This window comes from Clupea harengus, chromosome 16, assembly GCF_900700415.2.
Source record: "Clupea harengus chromosome 16, Ch_v2.0.2, whole genome shotgun sequence".
Lineage (NCBI taxonomy): Eukaryota > Metazoa > Chordata > Actinopteri > Clupeiformes > Clupeidae > Clupea > Clupea harengus.
In genome coordinates, this window is record NC_045167.1 from 20133399 (window position 1) to 20153006 (window position 19608).

The following is a 19608-nucleotide window of genomic DNA, read 5'->3' on the forward strand; positions in this document are numbered from 1 at the left end:
ATTGGCAAAATATACAATTTCTCAGCTGTTTGCAATAAACAAATTACACAAGAATTGTTTAAGAAGTTTAATGAAACTAATATTACAAGGGTTTTATCCAAATTCAACACAAATGACTTTAATGAATTTACTGCAGTCTCAAAATTATTCAACCCCTTCATGACAAGCATCTTCAGTACTTAGTAGAGCACCCTTTGAAATTATTTAACTCCCTGTATCAAGCACACCTGGTGCAACTAATCAAGGGCTTCATTAGTTCAGGTGTGCTTGAGATAGAACACATAAATACCTGGACTGGCTAGGGGTTTGTTGAGAGTTACGTTTGATTGCATGTTAGAAATATGGCTAAGTCAAAAGAATTGTCCAAAAAGTTCAGAGAAGAGATCATTACCTTGCACAAACAAGGAAAAGGATACAAAAAGACAGCAAAAGCACTGAATGTCCCTAGAGATACAGTTGGAAGCATAGTTTGCAAGTTCAAAGTTGAAGGAACAGTGGCTACACTACCTGGACGTGGCAGAAAGAGGAAGCTATCAGTGGCTGCCACCAGATTCCTGAGGAGGCAAGTGGTCAAAAACCCTCGAGTGACTGCTAAACACCTGCAGCAAGACTTGGTGGCAGCAGGCACTGACGTTTCAGTTTGCACAGTAAGGCGCACACTAAAAACTGAAGGGTTCCATGCACGGACTCCAAGACGCACACCACTACTCACCCAAAAGCACAAGAAAAGTCGGCTCCAATATGCTGAAAACCATATAAATAAGCCACTAAGTACTGAAGATGCTTGTCATGAAGGGGTTGAATAATTTTGAGACTGCAGTAAATTCATTAAAGTCATTAAAAGTAACATTTTGTGTTGAATTTGGATAAAACCCTTGTAATATTAGTTTCATTAAACTGCTTAAACAATGATTGTGTAATTTGTTTATTGCAAACAGCTGAGAAATTGTATATTTTGGCCAATAAACCTAATGTGCAATGGGGGTTGAATCATTTTGATTGCAACTGTATATAGCTCTACAGAACACACTAGGTTAACACACTGTGCCGTCAAATAGAGAGTTAAGGCTATTGTGCCAGTTCAACAAGACAGGTGCTCAGCACAACAGATTGATATACACACTGGTGAAGTATTTCTGGTTGTGGTTACCTCATCGCTCTGAAGTCCTGCCCTGAAGAGATTTATTTGTAGGCTTTGCTGATTGATTTTACACCGCAGGACCTTAGGTTCTCAGCAAAACATGTATTCCTTCACCAAAAATCAACACAAAGACTGTAATTTCATCCACTGCCAAGAGAGACTCGTCAACCTCTGGTCAATAAAACTGACATCTGCTGTTTTAAAGACCACATCGATTTCATCAGAGGACCTACCCCCAACACCATGACAACCATCAGTTCTCCCTCCAGCAGACTACTCAGTTTTTGAGTATGAGCCAGCCACAATAACATCAGCCTGCACTGAAAAAAAATTAAAGATCTGTTGGATCTACCAAGAGCTGTCCACTGCCCTGGCTCACGCAGACAAGCTCCTGGGAGCAGAGGGAACCCGTGCGGTGGCGCTCCAGCTGTGACTGGGAAAGCTGCTGGTGCAATTAAGATGATGCACCACTCTACTGGACTGTAGCAAATTTGATGTGGGCTTCATGAAGTAGTAAGCATATAACATTTGATACCCTTGTTGGCTATGCATTTTAAAAATAATGACCTGTATGTCTGTTTACTTAAAACTATGGCTATTATTAGGTTATATTAGTTTATTCGTCTTTGCAACGTTTTTTACTCATCACAATTGCAGTGATGTTAATGACTGTACTAAATTAATATATATGATTCCAGCATACGTGGCAAACACAGAGTAGAGGTGACAAACCCACATAGAAATATAAGAAGGTGAACCAATGGGTAAAAGACTACCTCAGACTACACAGAGAGCTTCCCACAAGTCTCCATTCTCCTCGAGGCCAACATCAACAGGTGTATCTAAGGTCAGAGGGTTTGAGAATCACACCTTTGAGGAAATGTGGGAACTGTACAGTCAGCACCCCACCCAAAAGGACAGGCAAGAGCAATTCAGTGATGAACGGGGAGATAATACTGAAGGCACACAGTTCTGTGAGGAGGTGGTTGCACACGCCAGTGACCCACATCACGAGTGTGCAGAAGAGGTTCAGGAAATACATTGACAAGGAACATGACAAAAAAAAAAAGTGTTATGAAACAGGAACAGCAGAACTATTGATATTTTATATTTTCTGACATTGTCTGAATGTGTTTATCTAGATTTTTACAAGGTGATATGAGGTAGTTAGGCATAACAGTACAATACATTTGTTGTCCAGCAATATCAGGCAAGCACTTCCAAGTGTGACCCTTCATCATGGCCAGATGATACGGAGCTGTTATTCTCAAGCCAATCTGTGGAGTCCCCATTTATGGGTGAGTCTCGCAGTCAGTCTGAAGTCCCAGGGTTCCCGGCCCAGACATCCCCAAGCTGCCTCAGTCCAATTGGTCCAATCTTCCAGAGTCTGCGGTTTAGCCCGAGCGGCATGAGTCCACTATCCAGTCGCTGTCCACAACCCAGGATCATGATTCTCCCATGGAATAACCTTTAGAGTGACTCCCTTTTAAGTGACATTCACATTATGCGCAATGTAAATGAGAACAATCTTTAAACAATGTTTAAACATTTTTTGTACACAATTTATAACCAAATGTTGTTTTGTACGTGTTATGGGTGTTGCAGGTGGAGCTAGAGGGTTGGGTGCGTCTGTGGAAAAACCCATCTGCCGAAATGTCCAGGCTCAAAGACGACTCCCTGTTCAAATCTAACAGGGACAACACTTCACTGCTCAAGAGGCCACGGGTGATGTGGGATCCCGCAATTTTTTTCACAACTTAACAAAGGCTCATCAATCCATGTTTACTGAACTTAATATGTGCATTTTATAAATGTTTAAATAGTAGCTCAAACAACCTCCACATATTGATTGTGGTTTTACTTACACGTGTGGTGTGGATATGAATGTTGTGCGCCTGGATCAGACCAAAAGGAACACTATGGTCAATGTGTGGCTTTAGCTATAGAAGAATTATGCTGAGGAGTACCTTCAACATAGGGTCCTGTACACCACACTCCTCATGACTGTAGTGGAACCTGGAGAGATCGTCTCTGCATTAGGGCACACATTCCAGGCTACACCTCCTCCAAGAGAGCTTCCCTTCCCTTCCTGCTTCCTGCTTCGGCCAACAATGTACAGGATTACCGCAGTCAGATCCTCTCCCCTTTTGGCACTGGGCCGAAAATGGATTCCACCAAGAAAGTATGTAAATCAAAACATAATGCCATAGTGTACAATAGAAAACATTTTAGTTAAAGAAAGGTAAGCATATCATGCAAATTTGACATATTGTTTAGGTGGTGAAGCTGTCTAGGGAGTGTGAAGAATGAGAATCAACCGGTCCCCAAAATGTTGTACATGGGCCGTGGGTGTTGCCGTGTGGAGGGCCCAACAGCTGTGGACAGTGGGATGGTTGTGCGTCTGGACATCTTTCACTGGATCCACCGGTTTGATGCAACCATCCACACAGACTCTAACTCCATGTACGATGCGTTCAAGTCTGCGCTAGCTGAGGCAGTGCTGGCCTACAACCGTGAAGAACTGGAGCTGCTCATCAAGGCTGTCGGAGCCAGAGACCCGGCAACACTGAAATCTCCCTCTCAGATGAGGATGTGGTCCGCCATCACATTTCCAGGGAGCAGCTCAAACACCACATGTGGAAGGTCCCACTCAGGGCTCAGGAGACATTCCGCCTCATCCACCTGGCCATTGAGGAGCTGAAAGGTCCCGCTGGCCTGGACGAGAGCGGAGTGAGCCTCTTCAAAACACCTGGTTTTGAAGACCAAAAAAGCTTTTACAACATCGATACAGATAGTGTAGCACACAAAGTAAACATAAAGTGTGTGTGCGGGTGTGTGCGCATGTGAGCCTGTGTATTTACAGAGGCCATTGATCAGATGTGGGTAGGGTAGCAGCGACACCTGGAGTGCATCCAGGATCCACCAGACATGCACATGTATAGGGTGGCAAGTACCACAAAACATCAACAACGTGAGCATGCCCTTCTACAAATGTTTGTGTGGAAGCAACAGTCTGGAAGTATTCCATCAAGCTCTTTGAAACATGATTCCAGGTACTACACGTGTAGTCTGTATACTTGTAGCAAATCAAAACATGTAATTATTCTAAGACCTTTTATTGTGACGATCAGGTCCCCACTGCAGCACAGCCCTATCATGTTCACCTGATAAGTGGCATTGCACGGTGGAAATCAGACAGGAGCTCGGATGGCGTGTTTGGTGGCAAAGGACGGCACCACAGAATCTACTCGGCACTGCTGATTGACTGCCTCAACACCTGTTGACAGCAGCTGTTTGGGGAGGCGGTGGAGGAGAACTTCCAGGCCCCTGCTGATGTGCCTTCTGACGAGTTGCTCGGGTTGGAGTACTTGTTCAGCCAGAACACAGGGGGAGTCAGGGCCCTTCTCTCTGGACATTGCTGACGATGGACCTGGTCCAGTAGAAGAGGTGGTTCAGCCTGGGCAGCTCGATCCAGATGAGGCTGACGAGGCGTACCAGAGCGACGTGGAGACAAATGGTGATGTGCTGAATGCTGTCCTGCCCCACATCACGCTCACCAGTGAACCTCCACTGTCCACCCTCCGGCCATGGTGAGCAGCTGTGTGACTGCTAAAATGAAACACAGTGCAATGATTTTTGCAAAAACTAAAATATCCAAACAAAGAAATCTGTACACATTTCAACTTCACCATCTTGAAGGCAGACATAAAAAATACAAAAAAAGGGAAAAAAATTGATTAATGAGGTCCCAACCAAAAGGCCTGGACAACAGAGTGTACAACAGCTACGAACAATTCACCTCTGGTGTTGACAGCTTGGAGGATGCACGCATTTTATGCACGCTACAAGTAACAGTGCATTGTGCAACGTCAATAAATGAATGCAGGGAGTATATTTGTCTATCATAAAAGACGGACAAAGTGCCAGATTACTTGCAAGTAAATTGTAAGGATATGTGCCTATCTAGTACAATATCATCAGATACTTTTGCACATATAGCGATAGAAATATTGAACCATCTTACCAATCAGCCTACCAATAGTGATAACGGAATGCATTTAGAAGGACAAGGCACTCACACAGGTATGGTTTTAATATTTAATTTATTTTAATCAGTACAGTTACAATTCAAGACAAATTGTAAAGCATTTGCTTATACAAATGCAACTGAGATTGTGTTCTGATAGGCAGCGCTCTTTAATGGCTTCAACAAGTAACAATAAACTTTAAGTCTGAAATGGGCAAGATCACACATCCAGATAATGTTAGCACTCACTGTATGTGTTGAATAAAAAGCAGGGGGGGGGGGGGGGCTTAGGGGTCCCAGAGTCAGTGTGGTGCAGGGGGCTTGTTTGTGAGGAAGAAACTGTTCAGGTGGCGCAAGGTTTTGGTTTTAATGTACCGGAACCTTTTGCCGGATGGGAGTCTCCGGAAGAGGTGATGGCCGGGATGGGAAGGGTCAGCAATGATCCTGCCTGCTCTCTTGCTGGTCTTAGAGTGGAACAGGTCTGGGAAGGACGGCAGGTCGCAGTCGATGGCCTTCTCGGCTGACCGAATGATCTGCTGCAGTCTGCCTTTGTCCTTGGCAGTAGAGGCGGCAAACCATACGGTGATTGATAAGGTGGGGATGGACTATTAATGGGTAACTTAAAAGCAAAAAGAGTGGCAAACCATATACCCATTAACCACATAAATGAAACATGCAAACATAGAGAAAAACATGAAATGAGTCCAACATTACCCAAAGTCATCTGAACACCTAACTAAAATGATGGTGGACAATTCTGTCCCTTGCAGCCGGTCCGGTCTGCTCATCCAAGTGGACTGGCTCTAGGTCATCCTCAGGATGGTCCATGATAACTGGGATCCTCTCCTTCCTGATTGTAGCCACATTGTGGAGCACTGCACATGCCACAGTGATGTCACATGCCCAGTCTGGTGGCACCCGCAGCCCTAGAAGACATGTGAATCTGGACTTCAGTTGGCCGAATGTCATTTCAATCCGGGCTCTCGTTCGAGCAAGAGCCCCGTTGAAATGGGCTTGAGGGCCTGGTACTGGCTCTGCATAGGGGGTCATGAGGTAGGGCTTGCAGGCATAACCCCTGTCTCCAATTAGGAGTCCATCGTAGTGACCTAGTATATGATATGTACAATGTTGGATCACCTCTACATAAAATAAGCAATTTCTGAATGACATGAGATTTGCTATACCTTGCTCGAAGCTGTGGCACAGTGTAGACTCTCTGAATATCCCGGAGTCGTGGACAGAGCCCGGCCACTTGGCCTCAACATTTGTTATGGCAGGTGGAGTCAAAGATCATCTAAGATGAATTTCGGTCAAGTCATGGGTATTGTACAGTACATGGGTAGCCTACAGCAGGCAATTGCAAGGTCCATTACCCCTATTGTCAAAGACATATGATTGTTTTTATAGCAATGTAATTTGAGGAAAATTATGTCATAAGTACCTGCACATTAATGCTGTGAAAGCCTTTTCGACTGACAAAATCTGCCTTGTTCGGGCCAGAGGGTGATTTGATGGGGATCTGCGTGCAGTCCACTGCGCCAATGACCTTGGGAAACTCTGCATAATGATAAGCTCTGTAATGAATAGTGATAGGAATGCATTTTCATTAAATGGTGAAATATTGAATAACTCAATTACCTGTAATTCCATAAAAGCCCTCTTTGATTGCATTTACTCGGACATGGCCAGGGAATGTAATGAACACATCCATACGTTTCTTATTAAACAATCTGTAATCAGCCTCCCAATAGTGATAAGGGAATGCATTTAGAAGGACAAGGCATTCTCACACAGGTATGGTTTTAATATTTCATTTATTGTATTCAGTACAGTTACACTTCAAGACAAATTGTAAACCATTTGCTTATACAAATGCAACTGAGATTGTGTTCTGATAGGCGGCGCTCTTTGATGGCTTCAAGAAGTCACAATAAACATTAAGTCTGAAATGGGCAAGATCACACATCCAGATCATGTTAGCACTTACTGTAATATTTGTGTTGAATAAAAAGCAGTAAACACCACCTACAATACAACATATGTCAGAAGTAAAATTATCGATTTTCTGACTGTAGACTTGACCAATTACGTTTAAGATCAAATACACTATGGTACATCTCACCCCCATTCCTCTAAGTAGAATCTACAGTAGCGCAAAAGCCTAAAGCGACTAGACATTTCTGAGAGTCTACAGTCCCCCCGTTATATTTATTCACCACAGCACCAAAGGAGGATCCTCAAAACATAAGGAGGTCCAGCACAGATTAGCCAACTAAGAAAGACTGCACACAATTAAGCATTACATTACAAAACCTTCCAGTTCTAGTCATGTACAAAAAAAAACATCATTACTGGTAAACTATTCCATATCTGCTTTGCATCCCCTGTTTGCCTCATATCCACCCATAGCTCAGTACACCAGTCACACATCATTATTATTGAACACAATATCAGGGGAGAGCGCGAACGCAGTCCCCCACTACCAGAAATTATGCAATCGAGATTCCCACATTTGGGGAATTCGCATAGGTCAGCACAGCCGGAGTGCAATGGCTGAGCCTCGCCATGGGTGAACCACCTTCTTGATCATGGTGTCTCCCTTGCCAGGTAAGTATGAGTTGTTATGGGCGACCGATGGGACCTGATTCAATGCTATACATTTCACCTTAATGGTACAACTACGACTGAGTTTTCAACCAAATATTGAACCTATATGTTCTGACAATAGGCAATATGATAATGTAAGAATACAAATATTCTGTTCAGTTCATATCGTGTATTTAACATAAATCTAATTTTCTTTTCATTGTGGTGCATCATGGAATCAGGCATGATGGCATGCCAACATCCCTATAGCCAATACGAGTAAACAAGTCGAAGTATTTGCCTACATTTACCTTCAGTAGCTACAATTAATGTGAAATGGGATTACAAGACAATGGTACAACAACAACAACAACGTTTCATCCTCGGACATAATTTCGGTACGGATACTTTGAACAAAGCCAACGTTTGTGTTTTCATTTGTTAGCCTGCCAGGATAGCAGCCAGCTTGGTCGTCATTACCGACATTCAAATGTCCCGCGCATTTGTCCGATGAAATGTTCAAATTGTGTAAAGCGGTCTTTCAGATTTCTGCATTTATACAATGGAACTTTATTTTAAATAATGTTGTAGAGAACAATTTAAATTTAACAAACATTATTTTAGTTTTACTCGGGAAGCCCCCAAACAGTTTCCGGTGCAACCCTTTCAACATTCCGACTGGCATCATTTACCACAAACCATATTTTTTTTACGTTGTTACCATCTTATAAGTAGACGGGGTTTTGAAAACGTGGCATTATACAAACATACCTAGTCCAATAATCGTTTATTATACACACGTCCATAACATGACGCAAAACTTCTATATTGCTTCTTACAATGAGTGTGCCCTTCGAGTGTGGACGGAGTAAAGACCAAACTTCCCAACTACAGGCTAAGCCATGCCACGAAAACAGCCTATTTAAACGGAGTTTTGGCAAATACCTCAATTTAATTCGGTAGTCATTAAATACTTCAGAACATGAGTACTCAACATGACAGTCGCCCCTGACCTTTCAAAGTAACTTATGTTGACCCTTTTAACATTCCGACTGGCATCATCTACAAACCGTCGCTATTCCCATGCTTCAAATAGTTACAGTTCTAAAACATACCACGTATGTCATGCACAGATACCCAGCCGAAAAATAGCATGATACAAAATTTGGGTCAAGCCCAAACCATCTTAATTATAGGCTAACCCATGAAAACACAGGATACTAACACACCGGCTATGTAGCAATCTCTCAAGGGCTAATGGGGCAGAGACATTCAAAGTAACTTCTTTTGACAACCATTTTCTCCGAGGGAAGTGCACCGTTCCTGGAGGTACTGCAATGTCAGGTCGATGCGTGGAGTGGATGCGCGGGTAGGGGACGTATCAGATATTAAACTGACCTTTTTCACACGCCTGAGGCGAGTGACACGATATAGTGCATTATTTTTCTGCTTTAGCATATCGGTAGCAACATGTTTATTTTTACGAGACAAGACAACAGTTCATTACAAAAGACTAAGGCTATAGAGAACTATAGATAAGATAACCATCAGGCTAACTAACACAAAACGGTTTGCCTAAAATGCCAACACTAAAAACTAGTGTTCGGTTTTACCCTTTTAAACTTCCCACTATCACTCCCGTTTGAATTATGAAACCGTAGTCTTTTCGCTTACGTTCAGAAATACTTCTACGAAGTGACGTCTTTTCATAACACTGGCAACGTTGAATACTACATCAACCAGAATAGCTCACTTTACGCATATTAAAATCACTGCTACTTCGCCATTGTCATTCACAAATATGTTCTTCCCGGTGGGAAGTGCACCGTTCCTGGAGGTACTGCAATACCAGGTCGATGCGTGGAGTGGACGGAGCAAGCCCCTATTCCATCTCCCAGTTCCAACAATCAATTTAATATATGGTCCCCGGGTAGGGGACGTATCAGATATTAAACTGATAAGAACAGATACTACACTTGATCTTAGCCAAAAGGCCGTATATATGTCTATGTTTTAAAGTCCCTAGATCACTACGTTTCGTCCTGTTAAGAACATGCTTTGGATGAGACGTTACACAAGGCATCCCCTCAACCAATCGGGTACGAGTATAAAGAAAAGTTTATGTGAATCCGATCCCATGGAACGTTCTTGTAATGTCTATGAATTTAAGTGTAACAACAAACATAACATCGTGGGCTCTGGAAAGGGCTATGCTTTCAGATTTAATGTTTAATTTGAGTTTCAGTGTGAGACACCCCCACCACCCAGCGGAGAAAATTGGTTTTACAACATAACTGATACTCACTCGCAGGCAAATAACCTCAACCAAACATTTCCCTAGCTGTTCTGGTAAGACATTCTGCTGTCTGACAGCTGGGTTTCAGGTCACCATCCTGTTGCCCCAGCCAAGTGCAGTAATATTTGGTAAAGACTCTGATTTTGAATTTATAGTTATTTGAGCGATCAGCTGCATGGACCTTGAAGAAACCATGAGTGCCCCTTCCTCCCTCGAACTTCAGTGGTGAGATGAGATTTCAGTGAGCAGAATGTATTTTGAGGGGAAAAGTTACTTCACAGTGCGCTATTTTTTTTTCTTTCCTCAAAATATATTCTACTTTTCTGTTTGAAACTCACATGGTGACAGGAGAGTGCAGTCAGTCACCACACACAACATCAAACCCGGGTCTAAGGGAAATAGCCATGCACTGTAACCATGGCACCAGAGATGGACGTTCAGTATGGCAGGCAGAGCACATGCTACTGAAGACACAGTTCACACATCGTCTCCATCTCATCTCTTCATCTCTCCATCATCATCTCTGAAGTGTATTATGGAGGGAGCATTCTTATTTTGGGCTTCTTCAGGAACTTGGGCCTGGACAGCTTAGCATGTTTGAAAAACCACTCAATTGCACTAGAGAATTAAAGCAGTGCTACTTTAACATCAAAATGCTGAGGTGCAGAGGCATGATCAAAAGACATGTGTAATTAATTCATGCTGCATTGATACATGGCACCTCAGTATTAATGATTAGCGTAATTGAATTGTTTTGGTCTAAAAATCCTGTGAAAATCATATCAACAAATAATATTCTGTTAATGTAATTTTGAATAGTTCAAAGTAGTTCTGTTGGTTATTACAAAATGCAACTGGTTTCCAATTGTGAATATATATAATTCATGCAATTAAGACATGACAAAGTTGAACAGTTTAGGAAGTCTGACCTCCTTATTGAGCTAATGTATTATTTACTTAACTAAGGTTTGAATTAAGCTCAGTCCAAATGGGTTCTCAAACTTTGTTTCTTGCCTATCATGCACTCAAAAATGAATTATCTGATCATCATCATCATCTTACAATGATTTATGGGAAGATATAAAAATAACAATTCACTACCATACTGAGAAATCACACTGCCTAAGACCCTTACCGATGAAATAAAACACATAGAACATTCTTATAAGAGAAGTGATTCTTGTAAGAATACACGAAAAATCCATTATGCAGTCTTTGTCTCTTCAAGATAGAGCTTGCTTGGTTACTTAAGTCTGTGTATCTCAAGCTTAAAGCTGCACCACACAAGTACAGCAGTTTTTAATCTATTCCTAACCTAAGATACCCCAAACTCCCCTTTTGAAAGACTTCATCCCATATTGGATCTACAAACATTTAAGAGTTGGACACAGTAACTACCACATATACACACCGGAATTTCCTGCATGTAACTATCATAATCTGATCACTTCACTGTGCTAAACAATAAGCTAAAATGTAATTTATCTTTGACAACTGTATCAGGGGAGAGCGCGAACGCAGTCCCCCACTACCAGAAATTATGCAGTCGAGATTCCCACATTTGGGGAATTCGCATAGGTCAGCACAGCCGGAGTGCAATGGCTGAGCCTCGCCATGGGTGAACCACCTTCTTGATCATGGTGTCTCCCCTGCCAGGTAAGTATGAGTTGCTACTGGCAAGCGTGGGTACTAGACTCACTGCCATACAATTCCCACAGATGGTAATACTATGACTAGTCTTGCAATGAAACACTTCAACCAGTAATACATTCACATGCAGTTAATGGGTGTCAACTGGACCATACAGAAATCATGTTGTGCTTGAATAAAACAGACAACAAATTAGAAGTATGTCCCATGATGCACTAGCAGCCATTACGCACAAAGCAACCCATGTGATCATCTCAGCTGAAATAGTAACAAGGAGTCAATGACCCAGAACTATAAAGTAGGTATACATCTCCATTTGTACAACTAAAAGCAACACACTGCCAGCTTCTGTTATCAGCATAATCCGTAGTAGTAGCAGTATTCCACCATTATTCTGTTTTTAAATGTATCAGATAGCTGTCAAGCTAGCAGCTGCATAGCCTATTGTTTACATTCAGACATCCAGCAATCCCAACCAGCCTGTAAAAGAATGCCACGTTTCTCACGATCATCTGACTGCACATGTTTGTGTTGTGTAACGAGTGAATAAACACATGCATTTTTGCATACTGAAAGATGCTTTGGCGTTTCTTAATGCATACATTTAGAAATATTTCTATATTTATGTCTAATTTACTACAACCGGAAATGCCTCCATTTTGGTCCAGCTCGTAAACCTTCCGACAAACCCTCCCACACTATGGTTCCAGTCTGTGAAGAAGAGCACACAAGTATATCTAAATTTGACCGTTTTGACAATGTACTACTTCTTGCCCATTAGAGCCAGCACTATACTTAATGCATGATATAGAGGGTAATATAATGTATTGTTTTACAAGATCAAGATATTTCCACCTTAAAACCAGTGTGTAACCTATGCTTGGGTCTGGAGAAGCCTAGACGGAGCACCAGACATTGCATTTGAGATAAGGCTACGACGATTAATTTCAAACAAAATGCAGTAGAGGTTTTTACAAGCAATATCCCGACAAGGCTTTTTGGCGTCATTATTGTATGCCCTAAATACTTTGGAAAGGCGAATTCAATCAATATTTCATCAGAGATCACCTGAATGAGCCACTGAAATGACGCAATCTACCGGTTATGTCCAGTATTACTATACATTTGGAATACATTTTGATATTTCACAGATACATACAAATTCCGTTATAGTTAATGAATCACAAATTAACAAGTGGCTTATGTCTAAGTTACACTCTTGTCCACCCGCTGGAGAAAGCTGTAGACAGAGCCACAGTAGGGATATTAGAAGGTTACAGTTCCGTTTCTGAATTTGCCTCTGATGTGGCAGGCCTACCCACATAAGGTTACACAAACGGTCCATCAACGGTCGTTAAAAAGTACTAGTTTTACAGAGATACCACCTAGCACAAGACTTAAAAACACACATTAACTATCAATTTCAACTTGTAATAGAATCTGGTGATATACATCACTAACATAACATTTTCCTTGGCCATTTTTGTGTCACATTTTGTAAGCTAAAACTAAACCGGTAAATGAAAGGGCGACAAAAGTAGCTTACAGCAGCAGCTGATCATAGGCCTGATTTATAGGCTAACGTTAGCTGTGGCAGTCACTCAAGGTCATACTCTAAACTGCTTCCATGACCGCATCAACCCAAAATACCCAAGTCAATGTACACGAGTTAGCAACCCATTAACATATGAAATGCTGCGTAATGGACACTACTACACTACATTTTCAATGCTCCCGTCTCTGCAGACCGAATGTTTCTGACTAAATACGCAACATATGGTATACAAACACAATATCCGAACAGAATAAAAGTTGAAAACAACGTTGTATCGACGATTAAAAAAACAATGATACACTTTATAGATGGCTAAATGTGCAATCGAGGCAGACATCGTGGCGGGCACCATACTAGCTAGGCTACCTGTTCATAGCGCTAGTTCAACATGGCCTACATCCCATTCAAAACCACCAAAACGCAATAAAACCCAATATTATTAAAGAACTAACTACCCACTGTCAATTTAAACACTTGTCAATGGATTAAAGAAAACGCTCTTACCTTTTCATTGATGCACTGTAACCCTTGACATGAGTTTTGTTACAATAATTGTTGCCAGAGGCGGGAACGCCAAGACCATGTGACAAGGGATGGAGAATCATGGGGAAACCCCCATTAAAACCATAGACATATGTCTATGATTAAAACCGTTAAGAAGCTAATGTTGCAATTAAAAAGCGAAAAGCAAAATTAGTCCTACAGAAGAAAAAAAAAAAAACTTGTAGCATTCGTAAAATTCGATTATTTTTTCCTTGCAATGCAAGAACACATGACCCGACATGGATGCATATCACACGAAGCGCAACGTGCACTGACTAGCCAAATTGACTGTCATACGACGAAGATTCAACGGTCTTTTTTTATTGGCAATAGTTAAAGAAAGAATTTCCCACATTGAGATTTCATCCCGGTGAATCAAATTAGGCTGCACCCAATTCCTTATAAAGTTTGAGGATTTAGGCCGTAACCAAAAGACCAGTATGGTCTACTGCGCAGGCCCCATTGAGAACCGCTTTACATATTCACATATTATTCCTTTAAATATTCCTGAAGACACAAATATCCTAAAACTATTCTCGCCATATCGAATGACCCAAGGGCAACATGTTCATGTAACGAGACTTCAAAATATAGGCCTACGTTAGAACATCTAGCATATTGAGAGTTCATATATAGAGTATATACGCACATATTGTATTTAATATTCCTCACTTCTCCCTGTACACTGCTGCGAGCCCTTCTTTTATTTGAAATTGTTGCTACTTGTAATGTTATGTTTTTTTTGTTATATGTTATTTTTTAATCTTGTATGCCGTGTTGCCTGCCAAGGCACAATAATTTCGCTGCGCTGAAGCAACTTGGTGCATGCGACAAAAAACACTTTGACTGACTCCCCTACAACAGAAATAAAGCGCCAAGCACCTTTTCTTGTTAGCATTTTCAGTGCCCTACCTGAGGATGGGAATTGTGGAACGTCCAGGTAAGTTCCACGAGGCAGTCATGATTGGTTTTGACTTCCATTCCAGCGATTTCTGAGAAACGTATTCTAGGTATGCCTGTTGGACCACGCAGTTTCAAACAGCGTAAATGTTTGGCCTTGGTATCCCTTAATACCATGTAATGACCCGCTTGATCCAAAACATTTTTTTTAACAAAGTACATTTGCAAAAATAACGACGAGCAAGAGTGCACAAATATCACTCTTACTGCTACAGTCTGAGTCTGACAGCATTCTATATAGCTGAAAGCAAAAGTGCAAAAGCATGAAGCCTACTCTGCGCTCACTTCCTTGTTTTGAACACAACTTGTTTGCCAATTAATGTCACTCAACGATGCCACGACGACCACGCTTGGCAATAACAGTCAATCACGTGTCAATCCACCACCGAAAATTCACAAGAATGGGCCAACTAAAAAGCCATTCTCTACTAAGAACGGCCAAAAATGACCCAATCAAAAACATGCCCACCTCAAAGATACTTGTCTCCAATAGCCATAGCAACCACAGCGGCAGATGAAGTCTTCAGGTAATTCAGGCATAATAAGTCATTTATTCCAGCTACTGTAGGTATTGCTGTGCCAAAACATGCGACAAATACTCTGACTGGCATGCAGTGATCGTGCAGTATGTTGGCCTGTTCAACTTTTAAGAGTTTGGTTCAAATAACAAGGATAATACAAAAACACTGGATTCATTTAAATGAATGTATTTGTATATGATTTATCTCCAGGATATATGCAAATTTTACACCCCAGCTGTAGTTTTTTTTTTTTTAAATCTGCTTGTTGTAACCTGTGGATAATACACACAGTAATGTGCAAATTGTAATTGTATATAACGCCACATGAGGGCACATAACCATTTGAAAACATTACCTCCAAGAATAGGATTTAGAAGATGCACTAAAAACAAAACCTTCACCACTGTGTCATGCAGATGTCATGCCTCACATCACCACGACTGAGGCTGTGCCATGCAGTAAATCCAAGGTTTTCGAAAGACAAATTTAGTGTGGTCATTTGACATTCTGTATCCTGTTGTCTTTGGCCATATTCATGGATTTCCATTTCCTACGTATGTTGTCATGTTTAGGCAAGGTCTCTAACGCATTCTGAATAAAGGCCATGTTATTCACAGGAGTGTGTGCTGGTGCTCTAAGGTTGGGCCATTGCAGAGCCATTGTCTGTTTCTTTCAAACGGTCATCTCTATGGGGTACCAGTGACTGAGGTGTGAGACTTGTCGATGCATGGGAATGGCAAGCACTTAAAGAGCCATCTTCCAATCAAAGGTGTCTCCTCCCCCACCCCCTGCATATTTTCAGTGCCCTTGATGTACAGACAGCCGTGGTGGGGTTGCACCCTGGACACTTCAGGGAGTACCTCCACAATCCAACAGAGCGCCACACAAAGGTGTGACTCCGAAAAAAGAGCTGTGGGGTTGGCAGAGCACCGCTGACGTAGTGTTATGTCTGATTTGTAGGTTTGTGATCGGACGAATATTCCTTTTTCTGATCTGATTAAAACTCTTAGTTCTTGATGGTTCAGGTAAAAATCCTCAATAAATCCAGTAGTCTGGCAAAGTGTGAAGCAATAAGGTTTATTTAGTCAGTGCAGTACCAACAGCATAAACCTGAGTTCGTCTCGAGTCAGCACTGTTATCAGAGTTTAACCATCGTTATATGCATCTGATGAGACCCTCCTGTTACCTTAAATCCCTTATGGCCGTCCCCATGGGGTGTTTATGGCCTTTTAATTGGAATTTTGAAGGCCTGAAAACACTTGGTCTCATAATGCTTGACGCCATGTTTATTTGGTCCGTTATCAAATCCTCCCGTGCGCACCCCATGGCTAAGCCTTAACCCTCTTCATCAAAGCATACTCTAATCACCCCTGGCTGGGAGCCCTGCTCAGACCCCATGCAGACGAAGCCTAGTTTGCCTGAACCCGGGTTCATTTTTCACACATATCAACTTTTTAAATTGCGTGCACATGAACCCAGCGAATCCGATTGACTCAGCTGTAGTACATCCCCCACGCCTGTTGGTGGCGCTTTGGTGCTACAGACAACTGAATAAAACGGAGAAGAAGACAGGAGCATGCTATCAAAGTAACATATGACAGTAGTTGAGCTCCAACTAACAACGTTTAGCTTAGCCGCATAGCCTACATTTAATCTGCACAGTAACACATTATGGTGGTTTATAAAATCAGTGGTAAGAGCAGACTGTAGGTTAAGCGAAAAATAATTATATTTGTTATTGATAATAAAGAGTTTAAAACAGTGCAACAAAGCAATGTGCAACATGACATGTCTGAGTTGTTTAAATGCCTGTGCTTTATGGAGATGCTGAGCTTGAGCACGAGAGACCACAATGCAAGTGCTGTGGATCCTGGATGTTTCATGGTTTACAATTGCTTCCAATTTCATGGTTTTATTACTAACAACAAATGTAGGCTATTGTTGAGGGCTTTGTCCTTCACGTACTGTAGGCTACCTCTAAAGTAACGTTAACGCTAGCTAGTAGCTATCGCTATTGTTGTCTGACAGGACTAAAGCTAACGTAACATTCATCTGTTTTGAAACTTCCGTCTATAATAAAAAATCTTTTCACGTCAGATTTGCTCATATAGGCTATTGCTGACACTTTTAAAAACAGTTTTTTGAAAAATGGTCTGATGCAAATAGATTAAACAGTGATAGATTAAAGTGTGGCTTGTTAATGTCATCCCTTTCCTAACAACAGATAGATAGATACAGTTGTATTAATCCCGTTAGGGAAATTCACGTGGAAAAGGAGCAAGGTAATAGGAAGAATTTTTTTTTTTAAACTGGAGAGCTGTTATAACTGGCTGCCAAACTCACTGCGCCATGGCAACCCATTCAGTTATTAAATAATGCCGGTTGTGTCCGTTGTTCTGGCTGGTCTAATGATGCGATCACGTGGGGCAATCCGATTAGGTATGCGGATAGCGTGCAGACGCTGTAGACAGTTAGGCATTCTGATTGGTCTAAAGTGACTGTAGACAGTTAGGCGTTCTGATTGGTCTAAAGTCTACAGTGACTGTAGACAGTTAGGCGTTCTGATTGGTCTAAAGTATACAGTGTGACTGTAGACAGTTAGGCGTTCAGATTGGTCTAAAGCAGCGGTTCTCAAACTGGGGTCCGCAACACCTTGTCTGGGGGTCCGGGAAAAAGTCTGGCTTCCAAAGTTTTTAAAAATTTTTTTATTGCAATACAGTATACAAAACATGTAGACTAATGTTACACGCTGTACCGATACTAGACAAGTTTTGAAAGGTATAAGTATAGTTACTTCATTAAAATAGCACGCAATCAGAGCGCACTCACTATTCCGCTCCCTGTCAGGGTGCCTGCACGCATTGACTGCAAGGGCGGGGCTGCCCAACTCTCACCCATGCAACAGACAGCCTTCACTCACAGCGAGTGATCTCAGGGGAGACATGGCCTCATGTGCAGGAGCTCTGGCCGACCGTCCTCGGCTTGTTTTAAAAAAATAAGTGAGATCTGGAATTACTTCGGATACGAAGCAGACTGTGAAGGAAAGCCCATCGACACACAGAGACCCGTCTGTAAAACATGCTTCAAAGCCACTCAGGCAAAGGGAGGTAACACGTAAAATATGGCTAAGGACCTCTCAGACAGACACCCCGAACTTTTCAGAGAGTTCAAAGAACGACAGGTTAGCAAATGTGATTAAAAACATGAACACCCACAAGGTCACCCATATACAGCCTAACACGAGTAGCCTTAGCCTAGTTTAGCGACAAGCGAGTTTCCCCATCACAGAATTTTGACTATGCGTAGTACAATGATCATAATGCAGTGTGGTTAACGTAACTAAACCGCACTTTTCACGCTAGTAATGTTAACTGCCATAATCTGCAAGTGATGCATTTAATCTTCCATCAGTACAGGTCGTGTTTATCGTTGCAGAAGGCCCTTTTTTAAAGATAGGTTAGCCCTATTGCATGTAGCTATTCTCGTTTAAGACGTTGATTTAGCTTTCAATTTGGCTGCAAGAACGTAGCCCAGTTCATTGTCAAAATTAACCTCTAGAACAGTGGTTCCCAACCTTGGGGTCGCGACCCCTAGTGGGGTCGCATGGAATTGAAATGGGGTCGCCTTAAATAGTAAGTGATCAATACAAAAACATATAAATAATTTTTTTTTTTTATTATAAAAATAAAAACACCACACACAATTCAAAACAACCCCTCATAAAAATCGAATTCAAATAAAATGCGGGCACTCGGCATATCTTGATTCACACGACCACACATATCAACATAAACATAACATCAAACATAAACAGCGCACAAAGTAAGCTAGCTAGCAAGAAAATCAGAGCGAGAGAAATACAATTAAGAAAATGGAAAGATTTCTTCACCCACGTGAGTCGCCAACATCTTCAAGTGAAACTCAGAAACAGACACCAAAAAGACAGCGAAAATATGATGAAACCTTCCTTCAGTATGGATTTACTAGCATAACTGAAAACAACGAGGAGAAGCCTAAATGTCTGCTGTGTAGTAACGTCCTGTCTACCGAGAGCATGAAACCCAACAAGCTCAAAAGACATTTTGAGACAACACATAAAGAATATGTGGGAAAACCCAAATCTTTCTTTGAAAAGAAACATGCCGAGCTGAATAAGCAGCGAGTGTACTTCAAAAAAGCAATGACTGTAAATGAGCGAGCCTTGAAAGCATCTTTCGAGGTGAGCTATCTCGTTGCAAAAGCCATGAAGCCACATACCATTGGTGAGACTTTGATATTGCCAGCTGCTATTGAAATGGTAAAAACGATGTGTGGGGAGGGAGAAGCACA

At 41.7% G+C, this 19608-nt stretch overlaps 1 long non-coding RNA gene and 3 other non-coding genes across 5 annotated transcripts; all 4 read right to left on the reverse strand.

The window, feature by feature from the left end:
* Positions 1 to 911: 911 nt before the first annotated feature.
* On the reverse strand, positions 912 to 16301 carry LOC116224070. Of its 2 annotated transcripts, XR_006152876.1 has the most exons (5): positions 14711 to 16300; positions 6610 to 6742; positions 6353 to 6462; positions 4306 to 6094; positions 912 to 3890 (listed from the first exon to the last, which is right to left on the reverse strand). It is a non-coding gene; the product is annotated as an uncharacterized LOC116224070 (long non-coding RNA). The 2 variants fall into 2 exon arrangements; XR_006152877.1 differs by lacking the exon at positions 6353 to 6462 and having other exon boundaries at positions 14711 to 16301.
* LOC116224221 lies at positions 7620 to 7783 on the reverse strand. Its single transcript, XR_004165496.1, has one exon. It is a non-coding gene; the product is annotated as a U1 spliceosomal RNA (small nuclear RNA).
* On the reverse strand, positions 9570 to 9758 carry LOC116224229. The gene has a single exon (XR_004165503.1). It is a non-coding gene; the product is annotated as a U2 spliceosomal RNA (small nuclear RNA).
* On the reverse strand, positions 11551 to 11714 carry LOC116224262. The gene has a single exon (XR_004165533.1). It is a non-coding gene; the product is annotated as a U1 spliceosomal RNA (small nuclear RNA).
* Positions 16302 to 19608: the final 3307 nt, after the last annotated feature.